The sequence below is a fragment of the Pongo abelii genome, chromosome 7 (genome assembly GCF_028885655.2).
Source record: "Pongo abelii isolate AG06213 chromosome 7, NHGRI_mPonAbe1-v2.0_pri, whole genome shotgun sequence".
NCBI lineage: Eukaryota > Metazoa > Chordata > Mammalia > Primates > Hominidae > Pongo > Pongo abelii.
In genome coordinates this window covers 59,686,162-59,712,786 of record NC_071992.2, presented here as the reverse complement: position 1 = coordinate 59,712,786, position 26,625 = coordinate 59,686,162, and positions in this window count along the sequence as shown.

Below are 26,625 nucleotides of genomic sequence, written 5' to 3'. Positions count from 1 at the left end.
TGGCCGCACATGATGGGACATGCCTTTAATCTCAGCTGAGGCAGGAGAATCACTTCAGCCTGGGAGGCAGAGGTTGTGGTGAGCCGAAATCTTGCCACTGCACTCCAGCCTGGGGAACACGAGCGAAACCATATCCCCCCCAAAACAATAATAATAAATGTATATCTATCTATCTATCTATATATATAGGTACATATATCCAATAGAATCCTATTCAGCCTTGAAAAAGAAAGAAATCTTATCGTTAGCAACATGAATGAGCCTAGAGGATGTTCTACTGTGTGAAATAAAGCAAAGGCCAGACACAGTGGCTCAGGCCTGTAATCCCAGGACTTTGGGAGGAGAAGGGAGGAGGAAGAGTTGAGCCCAGGAGTTGGAGATCAACCATCTCTACAAAAAATACAAAAATTAGCCAGGTGTGGTGTTGGACGCCTGTAGTCCTAGCTACTCAGGAGGCTGAAGTGGGAGGATCTCTTGACCCCGGGAGGTGGAGGCCGTGGTGAGCCGTGTTTGTGTCACTGTACTCCAGCCTTGGTGACAGACTCCGACACTGTCTGAAAAAATACATCAATACATCATAAAGTTTTAAAAAGCAAACACAGAAATACAAATACTGCACGATCTCACTTCTATGTGCAATGTAAAAAAGTGGAACTCAGAGTCGTAGAGAGCAGAACGCTGCTTACCCGAGGCAGGGGCCGGGGAGGGATTGGGAGATGTTAGTCTAATGATACAAAATTTCAGATACGAATAGTTCTAGAGATATGTTGAACAGCACGGCAACTACAGTGGGTAACTATGGACTGTATACTTGAAATGTGCTATCAGAGTAGATTTGAAACATGTTCTCATCACCATAAAATCAGTATGTGAGGAAACGAATGTGTTAATTAGCTTGATTTTTGTGTCATTCCACAATGTATGCATATGTGAAACTTCATGTTGTACACCATAAATATATATCATTTTTATTTGTCAATTTAAAATGACAATTTAAATAAATTATAAAAATAAAATGAAATAACGTACACTGCAAAAGACTTTTATCTATTAAATCTCCAGAGAAGAACTCTAAGTTATAGAGGAAAGTAAAATTCCAGGAACGGTGAAATCCATCAGAAATGCCCTTCTTCAGCGCTTTCTGAAATTTGTCTGACACACTGGAAATCCAGTTCTTCACTAAGTCAGTGTTCTGGAAGTGTTAGTGTGTGTGTATATACGTGTGCGTGGGCTCACATACACAAATTAAATGAATGGAAATGTAAGCATCCAGATTATCAGTTTAATTTAGTTATCTATACATACACACACACACACACACTCACACACCGAAAACATTGACAAAATCAGCCATTCCACCAAAACTAGCTGCTTAGTGTCTCATCTCTCATTGAAGATTCCAAATAGAAACGTGGATTTAAAGAGGCATGGCGGTTCATTCTCTCTTGGAGCCCTGTTGGAAGTTGACTGACTGATTCAGACATTGTGTTTGCTCTTGCTTCCCTGGTTCTTTGAATTGGGACGTGAGGGTGTCCATTTTAGATCTTTCCTGCTTTCTCTTGTGGGCATTTAATGCTATGTTTCCCTCTACACACTGCTTTCAATGTATCCCAGAGATTCTGGTATGTTGTGTCTTTGTTCTCATTGGTTTCAAAGAACATCTTTATTCTGTCTTCATTTCGCTATGTACCCAGTAGTCACTCAGGAGCAGATTGCTCCGTTTCCGTGTAGTTGAGCGGTTTTGAGTGAGTTTCTTCATCCTGAGGTCCAGTTTGACTGCCCTGTGGTCTGAGAGACGGTTGGTTGTAATTTCTGTTCTTTTGCATTTGCGGAGGAGTGCTTTCCTTCCAACTATGTGGTCAGTTTTGGAATAAGTGTGATGTGGTGCTGAGAAGAATGTATATTCTGTTGATTTGGGGTGGAGAGTTAATGTAGATGTCTATTCGGTCTGCTTGGTGCAGAGCTAAGTTCAGTTCCTGGATATCCTTTCCAACTTTCTGTCTCGTTGATCTGTTTCATGTTGACGGTGGGGTGTTAAAATCTCCCATTGCTATTGTGTGGGTGTCTAATTATCTTCTGATGACACTTGAAAGATCAAGAAGTAGAAGCGCAAAAAAGTTATGCGTCCAATATGACAAAGCTAGTAAGTGGTGGAATTGGAATGGGAACCCAGATGTCTAACTCCAGAGCCTAAGGGCTTGAGCCACCTCACAGTGGTGCCTCTAGAGAAAACCAGGTAAGCGCGCATTCAAAAGCAAAGGACTTTCAGTTGTTTTTAGCTTTTTTTTTATTTTTAATTTTTAACTTCATACAGACATTTATTCTGCGCCTGCCCCGGGGGCGGGGGAAAAATCGGGTGGGGGAGGGGAGGTTCAGACAGCCCCACAGAAGGGGAAGAGGCCCAAGAACGAAGACGATCAGGAGGCTGGTGGGCCTGGGGGCTGGCCTTGTTGCCAGAGGCCGGGGAAGTCCAGGTGGGCTGGGGGAGGCTAGTGGTGGAAGGCCAGAGGTCTGGGAGGGGCAGAGGGATGGGCACAGGCGCCAGGGGTGGCGGCAGGGTCTCCGGGGACTGGGAGTGGCGGCTGGGGCCTCGGGGAGCCCATTGGTGGAAGGACAGAGGTCTGGGAGGGGCAGAGGGATGGGGACAGGGACGACGGCCCGCGGCAGGGACTCCGGGGGACTGGGAGTCCGGGGTCGGGGTTAGTCTTGGCTTTTGGCCCTCTCCTGCCGCCGGCTGCTCCAGTTTCTTTCGCTTTGCGGCGAGGTGGACAGGGCTAGCTCTCGGGATCGATGGCAGTTTGGGAAGAGGCCTGGGGCTCAGGACAGGCCAGGGCGGCGGGAGAGGCGGACCGGTGGCGTGGCTGGATCTGGGCGCGCTGTCGAACCTTCCACATCGCCAGCTGCAGGCAGGCGTTTGCGTCCTCGCTGGAGTTGTGGCCGTCCTGGCTGTCCTGGATGATCTGTCCCAGGTAGTCGGCCGCGAGATTCCTGAGGGAACGCTTGTAGGGGAAACCCAGGTAGTGCGGGAAGAGCACGGCCGTGTCCACCACGGTGCTGTGGATCAGCTTGAGGGCCAGCAGATCGCTCTCCAGGCTGTGCCCGATGAGGATGGTTTGGGCGCTGAAAAAGCTCAGCAGGATGGCTTGGACTTCGGGCAACGTGACGCTCGTCTTGGCGACGTCGGCCTCGGTCACTCCGGAAAACCTGGTGTTGTAGTCCACGATCTCGTTGTCGGGCTTGACGAAGGTGTCGTACACCACTTGCATGTCGGCGTCCACCACGGTGACGCGGGTCAGCTCCAGGCCATGCGTGGTGTAGCACATCTCACAGTCCAAGGCGTAGATTCCTGGATAAGCGTCTGTGGAAAACTCTTTCTTGAAGGTCTTCACGAAGCCATGGAGGCTCTCCTTGCGGCCGTCCCGCACGTGCTGCTTTGCCACCTGGCAGCCCACTGAGCCAGGAGCAGCTGCACAGCAGGTGTACTGGCGAACCCGGCCTGCAGCCACTTGGCTGGAGCGGACCCGCCCCCAGTGATAATAACACAACTGGTCGCGTAGACAGCGGCCCGAGGAGGACACCAGGTAGTCGGTGCCACAACGGCAGCAGACCCTGCAGGAGGAGTCGCCGGGCCCCTTCCCCTGGCCAGTGAAGAGGACGGCGCCTCCGGGCCGCTCGGGGTGCGGGAAGGGGTAGCCGTTCTCCTTGAGCTGGTCCTGGGTGAGCAGGAACTCCTGGAGGCGGCTGTACAGGGCGGCCCTGCTGAGGCCCGGCATGGAGCTGGGGGTCAGGCCCTTCAGTCTCTTGAGGGTGTTCAGGACCACATTCAGGTACATGTTCTTGTTGGGGCTGCAGTCGTAGGCCACCTTCTCCTCGTTCAGCGCCTTCTCCTCGGCCTCCTGCTTGGAGGCGCAGAACTTGAGACACTCTTTGGTGAACAGTTGGAGATAGCCTCGGCGGATGACGGTGGGGACTTGGCAGCGAGACCTTCGGAGGATAATGGGTTTCTTCCAAGTCGGTAAGGATGGACGACGGACGATTCGCTTAGAGCTGAGTGTGGTGGAGGTCTTGCATGCCCTCCCCCGTCTGTTGCGACCAGTCTTCCGTGGCTGTGTGCCGACCCTGGAGCCATTGGAGCGTTGGCTGCTGCCGGCCACCCGGGTTCTCTTGGCATCGGTGCGACCTGCGACCAAGCAGGGGCTGGGAAAGTGGGCGATCCTCTTCCTCTCCCTGGGGGCTGAGATGCGGACTCCACAGGGCCTCTCTGTCAGCCTTGGGGCGGCTGGCAAGCAGCAGGCCGACCCCCTCTGCGCGGGGAAGTACCACGCCTCCGTCGCCATCTTGGGCCACGCTGGGGGCACCGCCGGACCCCTATTCTGGGGCTCCGCCCGGATGTCCACGAGTGCTGAGGCCTGGTTGTGCATCTGGGGCCCGCAGAGCCCGAACCTCTGGGCAGGCTGATGAGAGGGCAGTGGGAATTCTGGAGCCTCGAGGGCCGCCTCCTCGGCCACCTTCTTGGCTTCTGGGTATGCAGGAGGGAACCAGCAGGGAGCTGTGGCTCGCAACATCTTGCTGCCTTCGGGAACACCGACCTGGCTCTGCTCCACTCCCAAATGGCGGCTTGCCTCGTGGGGCGCCTCCTCGGCCACCTTCTTAGCTTCTGGGTATGCAGGTGGGAACCAGCAGGGAGCTGTGGCTCGCAACATCTTGCTGCCTTCGGGAGCACCGGCCTGGCTCTGCTCCTCTCCCAACTGGCGGCTTGCCTCGAGGGCCGCCTCCTCGGCCACCTTCTTGGCTTCTGGGCATGCAGGTGGGAACCAGCAGGGAGCTGTGGCTCGCAACATCTTGCTGCCTTCGGGAACACCGACCTGGCTCTGCTCCTCTCCCAAATGGCGGCTTGCCTCGTGGGCCGCCTCCTCGGCCACCTTCTTAGCTTCTGGGTATGCAGGTGGGAACCAGCAGGGAGCTGTGGCTCGCAACATCTTGCTGCCTTCGGGAGCACCGGCCTGGCTCTGCTCCTCTCCCAACTGGCGGCTTCAATGAGTGGCGCGGCCGCCCCGCCTCACCTTTATACAGGCACAGGGCAGAGTGGGTGGGACTTCCCCTTCATTGGATTGGTGCTTCAGTCTAGTCACACTGAACCTCATCTTCCACGAGACTTCAGCTTGGGAATTCCTCAGGGGGTCCGCCCATGGAATCAACTGGAATTCCCGGTTGCCAACCTTGGAGCTAGGTTCCTTTTCTTAAGTTAATTGACTGTCCCTGCACAGCAGTCCTATAATAGCGAGTGGAATTGGGCTACCTAGGATTAAATTAAGGTTCAGGGAGGTTGGTCAGCTTGCTGGGCCCACACAGCAACCCATGGAGCCAGGACTGGGCCAGCAGTCTGCTGCATGCTGGAGGGCATGCCTCTCTCTGGGGTTGCCTTTCCCTGCTCTGTGCACTCCTCCACTGTGGGCAAACTGAAGACAGGAAGTGGACCGCATCCACTTCTCTCCCAGGATTTGGGCAATATTCAGTACAGGGGGTCTTCCGAAAGTTCATAGAAAATGTACATGGTGAGAAATCTATGCATGGATTTCAATTCGTTTTCACTAAAATAAACATGTACTAACTTCTTACAACCTTTCTGAACTGGATCTCATTGGAGGCACTAAGAAGGATGAGACATCCACTGAAAAGGCCTCCTATCAGTGCAACTTGAATTCCGCTAAAATTGCAGCAAGAGCAAACATCCAATTGACGGTGAAGCTTGGGTGGAAGAATGAAGAAATCATTGATGTTTGAAGAAAAGCTTCTAAGGACACTAGCCCAAAGAAATCAACTCTTTACGGAGGTATGGCTTGTTTCAAGAAGAGATGAGAAGATGTGGAAGATGAATCCTGCAGTGGCTGTGAAAACCATTGTGCCCAGATCAGCTGCAGTGACGACGAGAGCTATCAGTGGAAATTTTCAACAGGAGGGATCACGATCCTGGGGCACCTGTTTCACAAATTGTAACCGGAATTTGGAACATGGCTTCGCCAATATGATCCTGAAGACAAAGCGTCATCAAAGCGATGGCTACCAAGAGATGGCAGTGGTCCAGTCAAAGGAAAAGGAGGGCAGACCAAAGGCAACATCATGGCATCAGTGTTATGGGACGCTCAAGGCATTTTGCATGTTGACTTTCTGAAGAGCCAAACATCTGCTTATTAGGAGAGTGTTTTGCGAAACTTAGACAAAGCTTTGGTAGAAACATGCTGGGAAAGTCTCACTCGAGTCCTTTTTGACCACATCAATGCTCTGCTCATTCCTCTCATCAAACAAGGGCCATTTTGTCAGTTTCAATGGGCAATCCTTAGGAATTCACCTTCCAGGCTGGTTTCGTTCCTTCCAACTTCTTTTTGTTTCCTCATGAGAAAAGGTCTCCTTGCCTTGCTTGGAAAGATGAGAGAAAGTCTCGTTGCCTTGCTTGGAAAGATGAGAGATGAGATCCTCCTCTTGTCTCCCAGGACAGAATGGTCAGACTTGAGTTTCCTTTCTCCTCACTCTTGTCTTCCTTGAGGGAGCTGCTGTGCCAGACAGAACTGCTCCCGTGTCTAGACACTGGTAGACTCGTTGAAGATCCGCACAGGCAATCCTCCGTGGGGTCAAAGTGGAAGGACTTATTTCTTTAGGGCTCAGTAGTCCGCATCCTGACGCGCACCTTCAGCAGGCCAGGGTGGGGAAAAGGAGGGTGAAAGGGGGTGGCTCAGAGCCCGCTTCTTCAGCTTGGGGGTATCCTGGGAGGAACCGTTGTCCAGTGAGCAGCTCTTCGTCTCCACCAAATTCCCTAGGGGGAAATTTCTGGCAGCCCTTCTTGTTCAGCAGCTTATTGGGGCCAGGTGGACCTCGGCTAGTCACCAGCCGGTAGGCTTTTCTCCATTTCAGTTAGTTTTGCAAGTTGCCTAGGTGACTATTGACCTCATTATCCAGAACAGCAAAGGGACGAGGGGTGAGAAGAGTGGCCGTCTGGGTTTGCAGCATATTGCTGCCTTATAGGAGTTGTGCAGTCATCGGGTGTGTGGAACTCCACCTGGCTGACCGGTGGGAACGCCTCCACAAACTCGCTAAATTCAGTAGCTTTTGCCTTCCAAGATTCATTTGCCCAATGTAGAATGCTTTAAACGAACGAGCATGAAGAGTGCTGGGCCGGAAAGTGACGATACGGATGGTAGGGGCTCCTCGGAGTAGAGGAGTAGAGTTTTACTATGATAACTAGGAGGCAAATAACAAGGAGCTGAACGTGATGCATAATAAACGAAGCACACACTCACGAAGCTCCATACCAACTACATTCAAATGGTAATCATGATATTTGGAAATACAACTTAATGGGAAATCATTAAGTAATCTCATCCAACTTTCTTTAGTGGGTGGCAGGGCTATGGAGGGGAAACAGCAATGGTTCTGGTACCTCCTTAACTTTCTTCCATTAAATTCACCCAACAAGCCTCCAGAGAAGATATTACTGCTTTGATATTACAAAGGGAAAGACAGGTATGGCATCTCTAAAGAGCACAATGTTCTAGGACTGGGATGACTTGAAATCCACACACACACATTTCTGAGACAATTTTGCCATAAGGTACCTTACACCTTACTGTAAACTTATTTTACAATAAGTCTTGAACATCATTCCACGTTACCATTTGGAAGAGTTTCCTCCATTTGGTTTTGTTCTAGCTGCATAGTATTCTTCTGTAAGGATGAACGTACTCTGATTTAGTTAGCCAGCCTCTTACTGATGTACAATTAAGTCGTTTTTAAATCTTTCACTCTTGAAAATCTTGTTTCTCACACATAAATATTTGTATCCAATAAATAGTTGAAGGAGAATTGTTGGAGTTCGAGACCAGCCTGGCCAACATGGTGAAAACCCATCTCTCCTAGAAACACAAAATTGGCCGCACATGATGGGACATGCCTTTAATCTCAGCTGAGGCAGGAGAATCACTTCAGCCTGGGAGGCAGAGGTTGTGGTGAGCCGAAATCTTGCCACTGCACTCCAGCCTGGGGAACACGAGCGAAACCATATCCCCCCCAAAACAATAATAATAAATGTATATCTATCTATCTATCTATATATATAGGTACATATATCCAATAGAATCCTATTCAGCCTTGAAAAAGAAAGAAATCTTATCGTTAGCAACATGAATGAGCCTAGAGGATGTTCTACTGTGTGAAATAAAGCAAAGGCCAGACACAGTGGCTCAGGCCTGTAATCCCAGGACTTTGGGAGGAGAAGGGAGGAGGAAGAGTTGAGCCCAGGAGTTGGAGATCAACCATCTCTACAAAAAATACAAAAATTAGCCAGGTGTGGTGTTGGACGCCTGTAGTCCTAGCTACTCAGGAGGCTGAAGTGGGAGGATCTCTTGACCCCGGGAGGTGGAGGCCGTGGTGAGCCGTGTTTGTGTCACTGTACTCCAGCCTTGGTGACAGACTCCGACACTGTCTGAAAAAATACATCAATACATCATAAAGTTTTAAAAAGCAAACACAGAAATACAAATACTGCACGATCTCACTTCTATGTGCAATGTAAAAAAGTGGAACTCAGAGTCGTAGAGAGCAGAACGCTGCTTACCCGAGGCAGGGGCCGGGGAGGGATTGGGAGATGTTAGTCTAATGATACAAAATTTCAGATACGAATAGTTCTAGAGATATGTTGAACAGCACGGCAACTACAGTGGGTAACTATGGACTGTATACTTGAAATGTGCTATCAGAGTAGATTTGAAACATGTTCTCATCACCATAAAATCAGTATGTGAGGAAACGAATGTGTTAATTAGCTTGATTTTTGTGTCATTCCACAATGTATGCATATGTGAAACTTCATGTTGTACACCATAAATATATATCATTTTTATTTGTCAATTTAAAATGACAATTTAAATAAATTATAAAAATAAAATGAAATAACGTACACTGCAAAAGACTTTTATCTATTAAATCTCCAGAGAAGAACTCTAAGTTATAGAGGAAAGTAAAATTCCAGGAACGGTGAAATCCATCAGAAATGCCCTTCTTCAGCGCTTTCTGAAATTTGTCTGACACACTGGAAATCCAGTTCTTCACTAAGTCAGTGTTCTGGAAGTGTTAGTGTGTGTGTATATACGTGTGCGTGGGCTCACATACACAAATTAAATGAATGGAAATGTAAGCATCCAGATTATCAGTTTAATTTAGTTATCTATACATACACACACACACACACACTCACACACCGAAAACATTGACAAAATCAGCCATTCCACCAAAACTAGCTGCTTAGTGTCTCATCTCTCATTGAAGATTCCAAATAGAAAGGTGGATTTAAAGAGGCATGGCGGTTCATTCTCTCTTGGAGCCCTGTTGGAAGTTGACTGACTGATTCAGACATTGTGTTTGCTCTTGCTTCCCTGGTTCTTTGAATTGGGACGTGAGGGTGTCCATTTTAGATCTTTCCTGCTTTCTCTTGTGGGCATTTAATGCTATGTTTCCCTCTACACACTGCTTTCAATGTATCCCAGAGATTCTGGTATGTTGTGTCTTTGTTCTCATTGGTTTCAAAGAACATCTTTATTCTGTCTTCATTTCGCTATGTACCCAGTAGTCACTCAGGAGCAGATTGCTCCGTTTCCGTGTAGTTGAGCGGTTTTGAGTGAGTTTCTTCATCCTGAGGTCCAGTTTGACTGCCCTGTGGTCTGAGAGACGGTTGGTTGTAATTTCTGTTCTTTTGCATTTGCGGAGGAGTGCTTTCCTTCCAACTATGTGGTCAGTTTTGGAATAAGTGTGATGTGGTGCTGAGAAGAATGTATATTCTGTTGATTTGGGGTGGAGAGTTAATGTAGATGTCTATTCGGTCTGCTTGGTGCAGAGCTAAGTTCAGTTCCTGGATATCCTTTTCAACTTTCTGTCTCGTTGATCTGTTTCATGTTGACGGTGGGGTGTTAAAATCTCCCATTGCTATTGTGTGGGTGTCTAATTATCTTCTGATGACACTTGAAAGATCAAGAAGTAGAAGCGCAAAAAAGTTATGCGTCCAATATGACAAAGCTAGTAAGTGGTGGAATTGGAATGGGAACCCAGATGTCTAACTCCAGAGCCTAAGGGCTTGAGCCACCTCACAGTGGTGCCTCTAGAGAAAACCAGGTAAGCGCGCATTCAAAAGCAAAGGACTTTCAGTTGTTTTTAGCTTTTTTTTTATTTTTAATTTTTAACTTCATACAGACATTTATTCTGCGCCTGCCCCGGGGGCGGGGGAAAAATCGGGTGGGGGAGGGGAGGTTCAGACAGCCCCACAGAAGGGGAAGAGGCCCAAGAACGAAGACGATCAGGAGGCTGGTGGGCCTGGGGGCTGGCCTTGTTGCCAGAGGCCGGGGAAGTCCAGGTGGGCTGGGGGAGGCTAGTGGTGGAAGGCCAGAGGTCTGGGAGGGGCAGAGGGATGGGCACAGGCGCCAGGGGTGGCGGCAGGGTCTCCGGGGACTGGGAGTGGCGGCTGGGGCCTCGGGGAGCCCATTGGTGGAAGGACAGAGGTCTGGGAGGGGCAGAGGGATGGGGACAGGGACGACGGCCCGCGGCAGGGACTCCGGGGGACTGGGAGTCCGGGGTCGGGGTTAGTCTTGGCTTTTGGCCCTCTCCTGCCGCCGGCTGCTCCAGTTTCTTTCGCTTTGCGGCGAGGTGGACAGGGCTAGCTCTCGGGATCGATGGCAGTTTGGGAAGAGGCCTGGGGCTCAGGACAGGCCAGGGCGGCGGGAGAGGCGGACCGGTGGCGTGGCTGGATCTGGGCGCGCTGTCGAACCTTCCACATCGCCAGCTGCAGGCAGGCGTTTGCGTCCTCGCTGGAGTTGTGGCCGTCCTGGCTGTCCTGGATGATCTGTCCCAGGTAGTCGGCCGCGAGATTCCTGAGGGAACGCTTGTAGGGGAAACCCAGGTAGTGCGGGAAGAGCACGGCCGTGTCCACCACGGTGCTGTGGATCAGCTTGAGGGCCAGCAGATCGCTCTCCAGGCTGTGCCCGATGAGGATGGTTTGGGCGCTGAAAAAGCTCAGCAGGATGGCTTGGACTTCGGGCAACGTGACGCTCGTCTTGGCGACGTCGGCCTCGGTCACTCCGGAAAACCTGGTGTTGTAGTCCACGATCTCGTTGTCGGGCTTGACGAAGGTGTCGTACACCACTTGCATGTCGGCGTCCACCACGGTGACGCGGGTCAGCTCCAGGCCATGCGTGGTGTAGCACATCTCACAGTCCAAGGCGTAGATTCCTGGATAAGCGTCTGTGGAAAACTCTTTCTTGAAGGTCTTCACGAAGCCATGGAGGCTCTCCTTGCGGCCGTCCCGCACGTGCTGCTTTGCCACCTGGCAGCCCACTGAGCCAGGAGCAGCTGCACAGCAGGTGTACTGGCTAACCCGGCCTGCAGCCACTTGGCTGGAGCGGACCCGCCCCCAGTGATAATAACACAACTGGTCGCGTAGACAGCGGCCCGAGGAGGACACCAGGTAGTCGGTGCCACAACGGCAGCAGACCCTGCAGGAGGAGTCGCCGGGCCCCTTCCCCTGGCCAGTGAAGAGGACGGCGCCTCCGGGCCGCTCGGGGTGCGGGAAGGGGTAGCCGTTCTCCTTGAGCTGGTCCTGGGTGAGCAGGAACTCCTGGAGGCGGCTGTACAGGGCGGCCCTGCTGAGGCCCGGCATGGAGCTGGGGGTCAGGCCCTTCAGTCTCTTGAGGGTGTTCAGGACCACATTCAGGTACATGTTCTTGTTGGGGCTGCAGTCGTAGGCCACCTTCTCCTCGTTCAGCGCCTTCTCCTCGGCCTCCTGCTTGGAGGCGCAGAACTTGAGACACTCTTTGGTGAACAGTTGGAGATAGCCTCGGCGGATGACGGTGGGGACTTGGCAGCGAGACCTTCGGAGGATAATGGGTTTCTTCCAAGTCGGTAAGGATGGACGACGGACGATTCGCTTAGAGCTGAGTGTGGTGGAGGTCTTGCATGCCCTCCCCCGTCTGTTGCGACCAGTCTTCCGTGGCTGTGTGCCGACCCTGGAGCCATTGGAGCGTTGGCTGCTGCCGGCCACCCGGGTTCTCTTGGCATCGGTGCGACCTGCGACCAAGCAGGGGCTGGGAAAGTGGGCGATCCTCTTCCTCTCCCTGGGGGCTGAGATGCGGACTCCACAGGGCCTCTCTGTCAGCCTTGGGGCGGCTGGCAAGCAGCAGGCCGACCCCCTCTGCGCGGGGAAGTACCACGCCTCCGTCGCCATCTTGGGCCACGCTGGGGGCACCGCCGGACCCCTATTCTGGGGCTCCGCCCGGATGTCCACGAGTGCTGAGGCCTGGTTGTGCATCTGGGGCACGCAGAGCCCGAAGCTCTGGGCAGGCTGATGAGAGGGCAGTGGGAATTCTGGAGCCTCGAGGGCCGCCTCCTCGGCCACCTTCTTGGCTTCTGGGTATGCAGGAGGGAACCAGCAGGGAGCTGTGGCTCGCAACATCTTGCTGCCTTCGGGAACACCGACCTGGCTCTGCTCCACTCCCAAATGGCGGCTTGCCTCGTGGGGCGCCTCCTCGGCCACCTTCTTAGCTTCTGGGTATGCAGGTGGGAACCAGCAGGGAGCTGTGGCTCGCAACATCTTGCTGCCTTCGGGAGCACCGGCCTGGCTCTGCTCCTCTCCCAACTGGCGGCTTGCCTCGAGGGCCGCCTCCTCGGCCACCTTCTTGGCTTCTGGGCATGCAGGTGGGAACCAGCAGGGAGCTGTGGCTCGCAACATCTTGCTGCCTTCGGGAACACCGACCTGGCTCTGCTCCTCTCCGAAATGGCGGCTTGCCTCGTGGGCCGCCTCCTCGGCCACCTTCTTAGCTTCTGGGTATGCAGGTGGGAACCAGCAGGGAGCTGTGGCTCGCAACATCTTGCTGCCTTCGGGAGCACCGGCCTGGCTCTGCTCCTCTCCCAACTGGCGGCTTCAATGAGTGGCGCGGCCGCCCCGCCTCACCTTTATACAGGCACAGGGCAGAGTGGGTGGGACTTCCCCTTCATTGGATTGGTGCTTCAGTCTAGTCACACTGAACCTCATCTTCCACGAGACTTCAGCTTGGGAATTCCTCAGGGGGTCCGCCCATGGAATCAACTGGAATTCCCGGTTGCCAACCTTGGAGCTAGGTTCCTTTTCTTAAGTTAATTGACTGTCCCTGCACAGCAGTCCTATAATAGCGAGTGGAATTGGGCTACCTAGGATTAAATTAAGGTTCAGGGAGGTTGGTCAGCTTGCTGGGCCCACACAGCAGCCCATGGAGCCAGGACTGGGCCAGCAGTCTGCTGCATGCTGGAGGGCATGCCTCTCTCTGGGGTTGCCTTTCCCTGCTCTGTGCACTCCTCCACTGTGGGCAAACTGAAGACAGGAAGTGGACCGCATCCACTTCTCTCCCAGGATTTGGGCAATATTCAGTACAGGGGGTCTTCCGAAAGTTCATAGAAAATGTACATGGTGAGAAATCTATGCATGGATTTCAATTCGTTTTCACTAAAATAAACATGTACTAACTTCTTACAACCTTTCTGAACTGGATCTCATTGGAGGCACTAAGAAGGATGAGACATCCACTGAAAAGGCCTCCTATCAGTGCAACTTGAATTCCGCTAAAATTGCAGCAAGAGCAAACATCCAATTGACGGTGAAGCTTGGGTGGAAGAATGAAGAAATCATTGAGGTTTGAAGAAAAGCTTCTAAGGACACTAGCCCAAAGAAATCAACTCTTTACGGAGGTATGGCTTGTTTCAAGAAGAGATGAGAAGATGTGGAAGATGAATCCTGCAGTGGCTGTGAAAACCATTGTGCCCAGATCAGCTGCAGTGACGACGAGAGCTATCAGTGGAAATTTTCAACAGGAGGGATCACGATCCTGGGGCACCTGTTTCACAAATTGTAACCGGAATTTGGAACATGGCTTCGCCAATATGATCCTGAAGACAAAGCGTCATCAAAGCGATGGCTACCAAGAGATGGCAGTGGTCCAGTCAAAGGAAAAGGAGGGCAGACCAAAGGCAACATCATGGCATCAGTGTTATGGGACGCTCAAGGCATTTTGCATGTTGACTTTCTGAAGAGCCAAACATCTGCTTATTAGGAGAGTGTTTTGCGAAACTTAGACAAAGCTTTGGTAGAAACATGCTGGGAAAGTCTCACTCGAGTCCTTTTTGACCACATCAATGCTCTGCTCATTCCTCTCATCAAACAAGGGCCATTTTGTCAGTTTCAATGGGCAATCCTTAGGAATTCACCTTCCAGGCTGGTTTCGTTCCTTCCAACTTCTTTTTGTTTCCTCATGAGAAAAGGTCTCCTTGCCTTGCTTGGAAAGATGAGAGAAAGTCTCGTTGCCTTGCTTGGAAAGATGAGAGATGAGATCCTCCTCTTGTCTCCCAGGACAGAATGGTCAGACTTGAGTTTCCTTTCTCCTCACTCTTGTCTTCCTTGAGGGAGCTGCTGTGCCAGACAGAACTGCTCCCGTGTCTAGACACTGGTAGACTCGTTGAAGATCCGCACAGGCAATCCTCCGTGGGGTCAAAGTGGAAGGACTTATTTCTTTAGGGCTCAGTAGTCCGCATCCTGACGCGCACCTTCAGCAGGCCAGGGTGGGGAAAAGGAGGGTGAAAGGGGGTGGCTCAGAGCCCGCTTCTTCAGCTTGGGGGTATCCTGGGAGGAACCGTTGTCCAGTGAGCAGCTCTTCGTCTCCACCAAATTCCCTAGGGGGAAATTTCTGGCAGCCCTTCTTGTTCAGCAGCTTATTGGGGCCAGGTGGACCTCGGCTAGTCACCAGCCGGTAGGCTTTTCTCCATTTCAGTTAGTTTTGCAAGTTGCCTAGGTGACTATTGACCTCATTATCCAGAACAGCAAAGGGACGAGGGGTGAGAAGAGTGGCCGTCTGGGTTTGCAGCATATTGCTGCCTTATAGGAGTTGTGCAGTCATCGGGTGTGTGGAACTCCACCTGGCTGACCGGTGGGAACGCCTCCACAAACTCGCTAAATTCAGTAGCTTTTGCCTTCCAAGATTCATTTGCCCAATGTAGAATGCTTTAAACGAACGAGCATGAAGAGTGCTGGGCCGGAAAGTGAAGATACGGATGGTAGGGGCTCCTCGGAGTAGAGGAGTAGAGTTTTACTATGATAACTAGGAGGCAAATAACAAGGAGCTGAACGTGATGCATAATAAACGAAGCACACACTCACGAAGCTCCATACCAACTACATTCAAATGGTAATCATGATATTTGGAAATACAACTTAATGGGAAATCATTAAGTAATCTCATCCAACTTTCTTTAGTGGGTGGCAGGGCTATGGAGGGGAAACAGCAATGGTTCTGGTACCTCCTTAACTTTCTTCCATTAAATTCACCCAACAAGCCTCCAGAGAAGATATTACTGCTTTGATATTACAAAGGGAAAGACAGGTATGGCATCTCTAAAGAGCACAATGTTCTAGGACTGGGATGACTTGAAATCCACACACACACATTTCTGAGACAATTTTGCCATAAGGTACCTTACACCTTACTGTAAACTTATTTTACAATAAGTCTTGAACATCATTCCACGTTACCATTTGGAAGAGTTTCCTCCATTTGGTTTTGTTCTAGCTGCATAGTATTCTTCTGTAAGGATGAACGTACTCTGATTTAGTTAGCCAGCCTCTTACTGATGTACAATTAAGTCGTTTTTAAATCTTTCACTCTTGAAAATCTTGTTTCTCACACATAAATATATGTATCCAATAAATAGTTGAAGTAGAATTGTTGGAGTTCGAGACCAGCCTGGCCAACATGGTGAAAACCCATCTCTCCTAGAAACACAAAATTGGCCGCACATGATGGGACATGCCTTTAATCTCAGCTGAGGCAGGAGAATCACTTCAGCCTGGGAGGCAGAGGTTGTGGTGAGCCGAAATCTTGCCACTGCACTCCAGCCTGGGGAACACGAGCGAAACCATATCCCCCCCAAAACAATAATAATAAATGTATATCTATCTATCTATCTATATATATAGGTACATATATCCAATAGAATCCTATTCAGCCTTGAAAAAGAAAGAAATCTTATCGTTAGCAACATGAATGAGCCTAGAGGATGTTCTACTGTGTGAAATAAAGCAAAGGCCAGACACAGTGGCTCAGGCCTGTAATCCCAGGACTTTGGGAGGAGAAGGGAGGAGGAAGAGTTGAGCCCAGGAGTTGGAGATCAACCATCTCTACAAAAAATACAAAAATTAGCCAGGTGTGGTGTTGGACGCCTGTAGTCCTAGCTACTCAGGAGGCTGAAGTGGGAGGATCTCTTGACCCCGGGAGGTGGAGGCCGTGGTGAGCCGTGTTTGTGTCACTGTACTCCAGCCTTGGTGACAGACTCCGACACTGTCTGAAAAAATACATCAATACATCATAAAGTTTTAAAAAGCAAACACAGAAATACAAATACTGCACGATCTCACTTCTATGTGCAATGTAAAAAAGTGGAACTCAGAGTCGTAGAGAGCAGAACGCTGCTTACCCGAGGCAGGGGCCGGGGAGGGATTGGGAGATGTTAGTCTAATGATACAAAATTTCAGATACGAATAGTTCTAGAGATATGTTGAACAGCACGGCAACTACAGTGGGTAACTATGGACTGTATACTTGAAATGTGCTATCAGAGTAGATTTGAAACATGTTCTCATCACCATAAAATCAGTATGTGAGGAAACGAATGTGTTAATTAGCTTGATTTTTGTGTCATTCCACAATGTATGCATATGTGAAACTTCATGTTGTACACCATAAATATATATCATTTTTATTTGTCAATTTAAAATGACAATTTAAATAAATTATAAAAATAAAATGAAATAACGTACACTGCAAAAGACTTTTATCTATTAAATCTCCAGAGAAGAACTCTAAGTTATAGAGGAAAGTAAAATTCCAGGAACGGTGAAATCCATCAGAAATGCCCTTCTTCAGCGCTTTCTGAAATTTGTCTGACACACTGGAAATCCAGTTCTTCACTAAGTCAGTGTTCTGGAAGTGTTAGTGTGTGTGTATATACGTGTGCGTGGGCTCACATACACAAATTAAATGAATGGAAATGTAAGCATCCAGATTATCAGTTTAATTTAGTTATCTATACATACACACACACACACACACTCACACACCGAAAACATTGACAAAATCAGCCATTCCACCAAAACTAGCTGCTTAGTGTCTCATCTCTCATTGAAGATTCCAAATAGAAAGGTGGATTTAAAGAGGCATGGCGGTTCATTCTCTCTTGGAGCCCTGTTGGAAGTTGACTGACTGATTCAGACATTGTGTTTGCTCTTGCTTCCCTGGTTCTTTGAATTGGGACGTGAGGGTGTCCATTTTAGATCTTTCCTGCTTTCTCTTGTGGGCATTTAATGCTATGTTTCCCTCTACACACTGCTTTCAATGTATCCCAGAGATTCTGGTATGTTGTGTCTTTGTTCTCATTGGTTTCAAAGAACATCTTTATTCTGTCTTCATTTCGCTATGTACCCAGTAGTCACTCAGGAGCAGATTGCTCCGTTTCCGTGTAGTTGAGCGGTTTTGAGTGAGTTTCTTCATCCTGAGGTCCAGTTTGACTGCCCTGTGGTCTGAGAGACGGTTGGTTGTAATTTCTGTTCTTTTGCATTTGCGGAGGAGTGCTTTCCTTCCAACTATGTGGTCAGTTTTGGAATAAGTGTGATGTGGTGCTGAGAAGAATGTATATTCTGTTGATTTGGGGTGGAGAGTTAATGTAGATGTCTATTCGGTCTGCTTGGTGCAGAGCTAAGTTCAGTTCCTGGATATCCTTTTCAACTTTCTGTCTCGTTGATCTGTTTCATGTTGACGGTGGGGTGTTAAAATCTCCCATTGCTATTGTGTGGGTGTCTAATTATCTTCTGATGACACTTGAAAGATCAAGAAGTAGAAGCGCAAAAAAGTTATGCGTCCAATATGACAAAGCTAGTAAGTGGTGGAATTGGAATGGGAACCCAGATGTCTAACTCCAGAGCCTAAGGGCTTGAGCCACCTCACAGTGGTGCCTCTAGAGAAAACCAGGTAAGCGCGCATTCAAAAGCAAAGGACTTTCAGTTGTTTTTAGCTTTTTTTTTATTTTTAATTTTTAACTTCATACAGACATTTATTCTGCGCCTGCCCCGGGGGCGGGGGAAAAATCGGGTGGGGGAGGGGAGGTTCAGACAGCCCCACAGAAGGGGAAGAGGCCCAAGAACGAAGACGATCAGGAGGCTGGTGGGCCTGGGGGCTGGCCTTGTTGCCAGAGGCCGGGGAAGTCCAGGTGGGCTGGGGGAGGCTAGTGGTGGAAGGCCAGAGGTCTGGGAGGGGCAGAGGGATGGGCACAGGCGCCAGGGGTGGCGGCAGGGTCTCCGGGGACTGGGAGTGGCGGCTGGGGCCTCGGGGAGCCCATTGGTGGAAGGACAGAGGTCTGGGAGGGGCAGAGGGATGGGGACAGGGACGACGGCCCGCGGCAGGGACTCCGGGGGACTGGGAGTCCGGGGTCGGGGTTAGTCTTGGCTTTTGGCCCTCTCCTGCCGCCGGCTGCTCCAGTTTCTTTCGCTTTGCGGCGAGGTGGACAGGGCTAGCTCTCGGGATCGATGGCAGTTTGGGAAGAGGCCTGGGGCTCAGGACAGGCCAGGGCGGCGGGAGAGGCGGACCGGTGGCGTGGCTGGATCTGGGCGCGCTGTCGAACCTTCCACATCGCCAGCTGCAGGCAGGCGTTTGCGTCCTCGCTGGAGTTGTGGCCGTCCTGGCTGTCCTGGATGATCTGTCCCAGGTAGTCGGCCGCGAGATTCCTGAGGGAACGCTTGTAGGGGAAACCCAGGTAGTGCGGGAAGAGCACGGCCGTGTCCACCACGGTGCTGTGGATCAGCTTGAGGGCCAGCAGATCGCTCTCCAGGCTGTGCCCGATGAGGATGGTTTGGGCGCTGAAAAAGCTCAGCAGGATGGCTTGGACTTCGGGCAACGTGACGCTCGTCTTGGCGACGTCGGCCTCGGTCACTCCGGAAAACCTGGTGTTGTAGTCCACGATCTCGTTGTCGGGCTTGACGAAGGTGTCGTACACCACTTGCATGTCGGCGTCCACCACGGTGACGCGGGTCAGCTCCAGGCCATGCGTGGTGTAGCACATCTCACAGTCCAAGGCGTAGATTCCTGGATAAGCGTCTGTGGAAAACTCTTTCTTGAAGGTCTTCACGAAGCCATGGAGGCTCTCCTTGAGGCCGTCCCGCACGTGCTGCTTTGCCACCTGGCAGCCCACTGAGCCAGGAGCAGCTGCACAGCAGGTGTACTGGCGAACCCGGCCTGCAGCCACTTGGCTGGAGCGGACCCGCCCCCAGTGATAATAACACAACTGGTCGCGTAGACAGCGGCCCGAGGAGGACACCAGGTAGTCGGTGCCACAACGGCAGCAGACCCTGCAGGAGGAGTCGCCGGGCCCCTTCCCCTGGCCAGTGAAGAGGACGGCGCCTCCGGGCCGCTCGGGGTGCGGGAAGGGGTAGCCGTTCTCCTTGAGCTGGTCCTGGGTGAGCAGGAACTCCTGGAGGCGGCTGTACAGGGCGGCCCTGCTGAGGCCCGGCATGGAGCTGGGGGTCAGGCCCTTCAGTCTCTTGAGGGTGTTCAGGACCACATTCAGGTACATGTTCTTGTTGGGGCTGCAGTCGTAGGCCACCTTCTCCTCGTTCAGCGCCTTCTCCTCGGCCTCCTGCTTGGAGGCGCAGAACTTGAGACACTCTTTGGTGAACAGTTGGAGATAGCCTCGGCGGATGACGGTGGGGACTTGGCAGCGAGACCTTCGGAGGATAATGGGTTTCTTCCAAGTCGGTAAGGATGGACGACGGACGATTCGCTTAGAGCTGAGTGTGGTGGAGGTCTTGCATGCCCTCCCCCGTCTGTTGCGACCAGTCTTCCGTGGCTGTGTGCCGACCCTGGAGCCATTGGAGCGTTGGCTGCTGCCGGCCACCCGGGTTCTCTTGGCATCGGTGCGACCTGCGACCAAGCAGGGGCTGGGAAAGTGGGCGATCCTCTTCCTCTCCCTGGGGGCTGAGATGCGGACTCCACAGGGCCTCTCTGTCAGCCTTGGGGCGGCTGGCAAGCAGCAGGCCGACCCCCTCTGCGCGGGGAAGTACCACGCCTCCGTCGCCATCTTGGGCCACGCTGGGGGCACCGCCGGACCCCTATTCTGGGGCTCCGCCCGGATGTCCACGAGTGCTGAGGCCTGGTTGTGCATCTGGGGCACGCAGAGCCCGAAGCTCTGGGCAGGCTGATGAGAGGGCAGTGGGAATTCTGGAGCCTCGAGGGCCGCCTCCTCGGCCACCTTCTTGGCTTCTGGGTATGCAGGAGGGAACCAGCAGGGAGCTGTGGCTCGCAACATCTTGCTGCCTTCGGGAACACCGACCTGGCTCTGCTCCACTCCCAAATGGCGGCTTGCCTCGTGGGGCGCCTCCTCGGCCACCTTCTTAGCTTCTGGGTATGCAGGTGGGAACCAGCAGGGAGCTGTGGCTCGCAACATCTTGCTGCCTTCGGGAGCACCGGCCTGGCTCTGCTCCTCTCCCAACTGGCGGCTTGCCTCGAGGGCCGCCTCCTCGGCCACCTTCTTGGCTTCTGGGCATGCAGGTGGGAACCAGCAGGGAGCTGTGGCTCGCAACATCTTGCTGCCTTCGGGAACACCGACCTGGCTCTGCTCCTCTCCCAAATGGCGGCTTGCCTCGTGGGCCGCCTCCTCGGCCACCTTCTTAGCTTCTGGGTATGCAGGTGGGAACCAGCAGGGAGCTGTGGCTCGCAACATCTTGCTGCCTTCGGGAGCACCGGCCTGGCTCTGCTCCTCTCCCAACTGGCGGCTTCAATGAGTGGCGCGGCCGCCCCGCCTCACCTTTATACAGGCACAGGGCAGAGTGGGTGGGACTTCCCCTTCATTGGATTGGTGCTTCAGTCTAGTCACACTGAACCTCATCTTCCACGAGACTTCAGCTTGGGAATTCCTCAGGGGGTCCGCCCATGGAATCAACTGGAATTCCCGGTTGCCAACCTTGGAGCTAGGTTCCTTTTCTTAAGTTAATTGACTGTCCCTGCACAGCAGTCCTATAATAGCGAGTGGAATTGGGCTACCTAGGATTAAATTAAGGTTCAGGGAGGTTGGTCAGCTTGCTGGGCCCACACAGCAGCCCATGGAGCCAGGACTGGGCCAGCAGTCTGCTGCATGCTGGAGGGCATGCCTCTCTCTGGGGTTGCCTTTCCCTGCTCTGTGCACTCCTCCACTGTGGGCAAACTGAAGACAGGAAGTGGACCGCATCCACTTCTCTCCCAGGATTTGGGCAATATTCAGTACAGGGGGTCTTCCGAAAGTTCATAGAAAATGTACATGGTGAGAAATCTATGCATGGATTTCAATTCGTTTTCACTAAAATAAACATGTACTAACTTCTTACAACCTTTCTGAACTGGATCTCATTGGAGGCACTAAGAAGGATGAGACATCCACTGAAAAGGCCTCCTATCAGTGCAACTTGAATTCCGCTAAAATTGCAGCAAGAGCAAACATCCAATTGACGGTGAAGCTTGGGTGGAAGAATGAAGAAATCATTGAGGTTTGAAGAAAAGCTTCTAAGGACACTAGCCCAAAGAAATCAACTCTTTACGGAGGTATGGCTTGTTTCAAGAAGAGATGAGAAGATGTGGAAGATGAATCCTGCAGTGGCTGTGAAAACCATTGTGCCCAGATCAGCTGCAGTGACGACGAGAGCTATCAGTGGAAATTTTCAACAGGAGGGATCACGATCCTGGGGCACCTGTTTCACAAATTGTAACCGGAATTTGGAACATGGCTTCGCCAATATGATCCTGAAGACAAAGCGTCATCAAAGCGATGGCTACCAAGAGATGGCAGTGGTCCAGTCAAAGGAAAAGGAGGGCAGACCAAAGGCAACATCATGGCATCAGTGTTATGGGACGCTCAAGGCATTTTGCATGTTGACTTTCTGAAGAGCCAAACATCTGCTTATTAGGAGAGTGTTTTGCGAAACTTAGACAAAGCTTTGGTAGAAACATGCTGGGAAAGTCTCACTCGAGTCCTTTTTGACCACATCAATGCTCTGCTCATTCCTCTCATCAAACAAGGGCCATTTTGTCAGTTTCAATGGGCAATCCTTAGGAATTCACCTTCCAGGCTGGTTTCGTTCCTTCCAACTTCTTTTTGTTTCCTCATGAGAAAAGGTCTCCTTGCCTTGCTTGGAAAGATGAGAGAAAGTCTCGTTGCCTTGCTTGGAAAGATGAGAGATGAGATCCTCCTCTTGTCTCCCAGGACAGAATGGTCAGACTTGAGTTTCCTTTCTCCTCACTCTTGTCTTCCTTGAGGGAGCTGCTGTGCCAGACAGAACTGCTCCCGTGTCTAGACACTGGTAGACTCGTTGAAGATCCGCACAGGCAATCCTCCGTGGGGTCAAAGTGGAAGGACTTATTTCTTTAGGGCTCAGTAGTCCGCATCCTGACGCGCACCTTCAGCAGGCCAGGGTGGGGAAAAGGAGGGTGAAAGGGGGTGGCTCAGAGCCCGCTTCTTCAGCTTGGGGGTATCCTGGGAGGAACCGTTGTCCAGTGAGCAGCTCTTCGTCTCCACCAAATTCCCTAGGGGGAAATTTCTGGCAGCCCTTCTTGTTCAGCAGCTTATTGGGGCCAGGTGGACCTCGGCTAGTCACCAGCCGGTAGGCTTTTCTCCATTTCAGTTAGTTTTGCAAGTTGCCTAGGTGACTATTGACCTCATTATCCAGAACAGCAAAGGGACGAGGGGTGAGAAGAGTGGCCGTCTGGGTTTGCAGCATATTGCTGCCTTATAGGAGTTGTGCAGTCATCGGGTGTGTGGAACTCCACCTGGCTGACCGGTGGGAACGCCTCCACAAACTCGCTAAATTCAGTAGCTTTTGCCTTCCAAGATTCATTTGCCCAATGTAGAATGCTTTAAACGAACGAGCATGAAGAGTGCTGGGCCGGAAAGTGAAGATACGGATGGTAGGGGCTCCTCGGAGTAGAGGAGTAGAGTTTTACTATGATAACTAGGAGGCAAATAACAAGGAGCTGAACGTGATGCATAATAAACGAAGCACACACTCACGAAGCTCCATACCAACTACATTCAAATGGTAATCATGATATTTGGAAATACAACTTAATGGGAAATCATTAAGTAATCTCATCCAACTTTCTTTAGTGGGTGGCAGGGCTATGGAGGGGAAACAGCAATGGTTCTGGTACCTCCTTAACTTTCTTCCATTAAATTCACCCAACAAGCCTCCAGAGTAGATATTACTGCTTTGATATTACAAAGGGAAAGACAGGTATGGCATCTCTAAAGAGCACAATGTTCTAGGACTGGGATGACTTGAAATCCACACACACACATTTCTGAGACAATTTTGCCATAAGGTACCTTACACCTTACTGTAAACTTATTTTACAATAAGTCTTGAACATCATTCCACGTTACCATTTGGAAGAGTTTCCTCCATTTGGTTTTGTTCTAGCTGCATAGTATTCTTCTGTAAGGATGAACGTACTCTGATTTAGTTAGCCAGCCTCTTACTGATGTACAATTAAGTCGTTTTTAAATCTTTCACTCTTGAAAATCTTGTTTCTCACACATAAATATATGTATCCAATAAATAGTTGAAGTAGAATTGTTGGAGTTCGAGACCAGCCTGGCCAACATGGTGAAAACCCATCTCTCCTAGAAACACAAAATTGGCCGCACATGATGGGACATGCCTTTAATCTCAGCTGAGGCAGGAGAATCACTTCAGCCTGGGAGGCAGAGGTTGTGGTGAGCCGAAATCTTGCCACTGCACTCCAGCCTGGGGAACACGAGCGAAACCATATCCCCCCCAAAACAATAATAATAAATGTATATCTATCTATCTATCTATATATATAGGTACATATATCCAATAGAATCCTATTCAGCCTTGAAAAAGAAAGAAATCTTATCGTTAGCAACATGAATGAGCCTAGAGGATGTTCTACTGTGTGAAATAAAGCAAAGGCCAGACACAGTGGCTCAGGCCTGTAATCCCAGGACTTTGGGAGGAGAAGGGAGGAGGAAGAGTTGAGCCCAGGAGTTGGAGATCAACCATCTCTACAAAAAATACAAAAATTAGCCAGGTGTGGTGTTGGACGCCTGTAGTCCTAGCTACTCAGGAGGCTGAAGTGGGAGGATCTCTTGACCCCGGGAGGTGGAGGCCGTGGTGAGCCGTGTTTGTGTCACTGTACTCCAGCCTTGGTGACAGACTCCGACACTGTCTGAAAAAATACATCAATACATCATAAAGTTTTAAAAAGCAAACACAGAAATACAAATACTGCACGATCTCCCTTCTATGTGCAATGTAAAAAAGTGGAACTCAGAGTCGTAGAGAGCAGAACGCTGCTTACCCGAGGCAGGGGCCGGGGAGGGATTGGGAGATGTTAGTCTAATGATACAAAATTTCAGATACGAATAGTTCTAGAGATATGTTGAACAGCACGGCAACTACAGTGGGTAACTATGGACTGTATACTTGAAATGTGCTATCAGAGTAGATTTGAAACATGTTCTCATCACCATAAAATCAGTATGTGAGGAAACGAATGTGTTAATTAGCTTGATTTTTGTGTCATTCCACAATGTATACATATACGAAACATCATGTTGTACACCATAAATATATATCATTTTTATTTGTCAATTTAAAATGACAATTTAAATAAATTATAAAAATAAAATGAAATAACGTACACTGCAAAAGACTTTTATCTATTAAATCTCCAGAGAAGAACTCTAAGTTATAGAGGAAAGTAAAATTCCAGGAACGGTGAAATCCATCAGAAATGCCCTTCTTCAGCGCTTTCTGAAATTTGTCTGACACACTGGAAATCCAGTTCTTCACTAAGTCAGTGTTCTGGAAGTGTTAGTGTGTGTGTATATACGTGTGCGTGGGCTCACATACACAAATTAAATGAATGGAAATGTAAGCATCCAGATTATCAGTTTAATTTAGTTATCTATACATACACACACACACACACACTCACACACCGAAAACATTGACAAAATCAGCCATTCCACCAAAACTAGCTGCTTAGTGTCTCATCTCTCATTGAAGATTCCAAATAGAAACGTGGATTTAAAGAGGCATGGCGGTTCATTCTCTCTTGGAGCCCTGTTGGAAGTTGACTGACTGATTCAGACATTGTGTTTGCTCTTGCTTCCCTGGTTCTTTGAATTGGGACGTGAGGGTGTCCATTTTAGATCTTTCCTGCTTTCTCTTGTGGGCATTTAATGCTATGTTTCCCTCTACACACTGCTTTCAATGTATCCCAGAGATTCTGGTATGTTGTGTCTTTGTTCTCATTGGTTTCAAAGAACATCTTTATTCTGTCTTCATTTCGCTATGTACCCAGTAGTCACTCAGGAGCAGATTGCTCCGTTTCCGTGTAGTTGAGCGGTTTTGAGTGAGTTTCTTCATCCTGAGGTCCAGTTTGACTGCCCTGTGGTCTGAGAGACGGTTGGTTGTAATTTCTGTTCTTTTGCATTTGCGGAGGAGTGCTTTCCTTCCAACTATGTGGTCAGTTTTGGAATAAGTGTGATGTGGTGCTGAGAAGAATGTATATTCTGTTGATTTGGGGTGGAGAGTTAATGTAGATGTCTATTCGGTCTGCTTGGTGCAGAGCTAAGTTCAGTTCCTGGATATCCTTTTCAACTTTCTGTCTCGTTGATCTGTTTCATGTTGACGGTGGGGTGTTAAAATCTCCCATTGCTATTGTGTGGGTGTCTAATTATCTTCTGATGACACTTGAAAGATCAAGAAGTAGAAGCGCAAAAAAGTTATGCGTCCAATATGACAAAGCTAGTAAGTGGTGGAATTGGAATGGGAACCCAGATGTCTAACTCCAGAGCCTAAGGGCTTGAGCCACCTCACAGTGGTGCCTCTAGAGAAAACCAGGTAAGCGCGCATTCAAAAGCAAAGGACTTTCAGTTGTTTTTAGCTTTTTTTTTATTTTTAATTTTTAACTTCATACAGACATTTATTCTGCGCCTGCCCCGGGGGCGGGGGAAAAATCGGGTGGGGGAGGGGAGGTTCAGACAGCCCCACAGAAGGGGAAGAGGCCCAAGAACGAAGACGATCAGGAGGCTGGTGGGCCTGGGGGCTGGCCTTGTTGCCAGAGGCCGGGGAAGTCCAGGTGGGCTGGGGGACGCTAGTGGTGGAAGGCCAGAGGTCTGGGAGGGGCAGAGGGATGGGCACAGGCGCCAGGGGTGGCGGCAGGGTCTCCGGGGACTGGGAGTGGCGGCTGGGGCCTCGGGGAGCCCATTGGTGGAAGGACAGAGGTCTGGGAGGGGCAGAGGGATGGGGACAGGGACGACGGCCCGCGGCAGGGACTCCGGGGGACTGGGAGTCCGGGGTCGGGGTTAGTCTTGGCTTTTGGCCCTCTCCTGCCGCCGGCTGCTCCAGTTTCTTTCGCTTTGCGGCGAGGTGGACAGGGCTAGCTCTCGGGATCGATGGCAGTTTGGGAAGAGGCCTGGGGCTCAGGACAGGCCAGGGCGGCGGGAGAGGCGGACCGGTGGCGT